This window comes from Bos indicus, chromosome 15 (genome assembly GCF_029378745.1).
Source record: "Bos indicus isolate NIAB-ARS_2022 breed Sahiwal x Tharparkar chromosome 15, NIAB-ARS_B.indTharparkar_mat_pri_1.0, whole genome shotgun sequence".
In the NCBI taxonomy this organism is placed as follows: domain Eukaryota; kingdom Metazoa; phylum Chordata; class Mammalia; order Artiodactyla; family Bovidae; genus Bos; species Bos indicus.
Genome location: NC_091774.1, coordinates 62,067,354 through 62,069,807, shown reverse-complemented (window position 1 = coordinate 62,069,807; position 2,454 = coordinate 62,067,354). Strand labels below are relative to the sequence as shown.

At 39.5% G+C, this 2,454-nt stretch overlaps 1 pseudogene; it reads right to left on the bottom strand.

Moving 5' to 3' along the window:
- Nucleotides 1-1,972: 1,972 nt before the first annotated feature.
- Nucleotides 1,973-2,143, bottom strand: LOC109569484 (ATP synthase subunit e, mitochondrial pseudogene; annotated as a pseudogene).
- Nucleotides 2,144-2,454: the final 311 nt, after the last annotated feature.

The window sequence follows — 2,454 nt, the reverse complement described above, 5'->3', positions numbered from 1 at the left end:
TATGTGATTAGGTCAGACCACCTCTCTGTATCTTGATGTCAACTGATTTGAGAATTTAATTAAATCTTCAAAATCCTTTCACAACACTATTAGTGTTTGGCTGAATAACTGGGAGCAGCTTTGTATGTACAAGAAGCCAAGAATTTGGAGGACCAGCTTAGAATTCTGGCTATCACCCTCAGCATGTTCTCTCACTTAACAATGTCACTAATGTAATTCAGATATAAGAACAGTGATCTATTAATTCCCAGTTTCTTCTGAGACAAGAGATACTTCTTAAAAGCACCTGCATCTTTCAGGGATGTTCAGAGATATCTTTCAGTTCACACACAGTTCTCTGAAAGAGGTTGAGTGATTCTTCTAATGCAGACTGCTCCTCAGCCTGAAGCCATAGTCTTCAAGAAATACAAAGTATTTGATATAAATTTGTTTTCCTAGGGAAGGGTTGGAAATATTCTTCCTTTCAAAAAAAAGTTAAAATAAACTTTAGTAGGATATTTTACCTCACATAAACATAAAACATCTAAAAAATACTGATGAGCTGATAGAAGAGAGAAAAATAATCTATAATTCCTTCACACAAATATAGCCCATTAAATATTTTGGTGTATTTTCTTTCAATCTCTTTTCTAAAAGATTGAAACCATTTTTTATAGTTACTATTTCTTTAGAAGAATGATCTACAGAAATGGAATTTCTTAGCAAAAGATTGAAGATTTCATTTTAACCCTAACTTTGTACACTTTCTGGGATGTTTGTCAAAGTATTTCTCTTTGGTCTTTTAAAAGTCACTTCATTCTCCATTGTTGAAATTGAATTGGGAATAAAATATTGATTAGTTACAACTACTGACTACTCATTGACTCTCTTTGCACCCAGGAAGGCAAGGTTAAGTGTTCTCATGAGAGTTGTGAGGGAAAGAAATGTAGGACAAAGACTCCACCATTGATGTCTGAAAAGATATTTCAAGGACAGTGAAAATTGGGCAAATCCTTCACTCGTCCACCACAATAAAAAGAAGCTAACTTTAAATGAACAGACCTCACACATACAATACCACAGTCTCTTTTGAGTGATGTTTTATCAGTCAAATGCTCTGGTAGCTAGAAAGTTAGGTGGGCTATGAAATATGATGGCTCAGTCACTTTTGTGCAATAGCAGCTTAAAAACACTTTTATGTCATAAGCTGGCCATGAAGAGATCATTTTAGATCATATACCTCAAACAGATCTTCTTTTTGTTTCGGCTGTGCCTTGGCAGGTAAAGACCATGAACTTTAGTCATGTTTGCTTGTGTTTTGATTTTCAGTTTGGGCCCCACATGGTCTATGCGGCAGCTGCTCTTTTGAAAGATTTATGTATGTGCTGTCTCTTCCTCTTCATCCACCTCAAGGATGGGAAACAGACCCAAGGGTGGATGTTAACCAACGTGGCATAATGGAAATGGCATGACTTACAGACACAGCTAGACCGGATTTCAAACGCTTGTTCTTTCAGATACTAGCTATAGGACCAGGGGCCAGAAATTTGTTTAATTTTTTTATGAGCCTTTGCTTTCTCATTTGCAAAATGGAAATGGTGGTGTATAATTAGAGGTTGTGATTATACTGAGATGAGTTTGTAATAAACTGTCCAAGACTTTACTATTCCAAAATGATGATGCCTCTTGGTCCCTAGGTGAGGACTTCCAGCCCAGTACATTCAACTTCCACCCCAAGACCAACTGACCATCTCTGAATTATTTCTGGGGGTTCCAGGTACATCTTCCAGGTGCATTTTGCCAGGTCTGCCTAGGCAAAAATTGGTCCATGAATTTATGCTTTGGCTTTCTAGGTCTTTTATTCATTTGCTCAACAAATATTATTAAGGTCTTTTTTGTTTGTTTGTTTGTTTTTATACTTTATTCATCCACACTGTTCTGGAGAAGGGCAGGCTCACTTTAATATGCTATCCCCTCAGGCTTCTGCCAGTTCTCACTCCATGCATTTCTGCTCATCCTGCTTCTTTTTCTCTGCTATCCTCCTCTCTTCTTCTGCCCAGGGTTTTGGATAATTGTAGCGCCTGGCTCCGTAGGCCACGCTGAGGAACAGGGCGGAGTAACTGACCAGCTTGATGAGCGGAGAGACCTGCACCGGTGAAACCATCTTGTCCATGACCCTCCCACCGGAAGCCCAACTTGGACCCAACAAATAATATTAAGGCCTGATCATATGCCAGAGCTTCCCAAGTGGCACAGTAGTAAAGAATCTGCCTTCTAATGCAGATGGAGACATAAGATACATGAGTTTGATCTCTGGATTGGGAAGATTCCCTAGAGTAGGAAATGGCAACCCACTCCAGTATTCTTGCCTGGAAAATTCCATGGACAGAGGAGCCTGGTGGGCTACAGTCCCTGTGGTCGCAAAGAGCCAGACATGACTAAGCATGCACACACTCATGCTACTGTGTGCCAGGC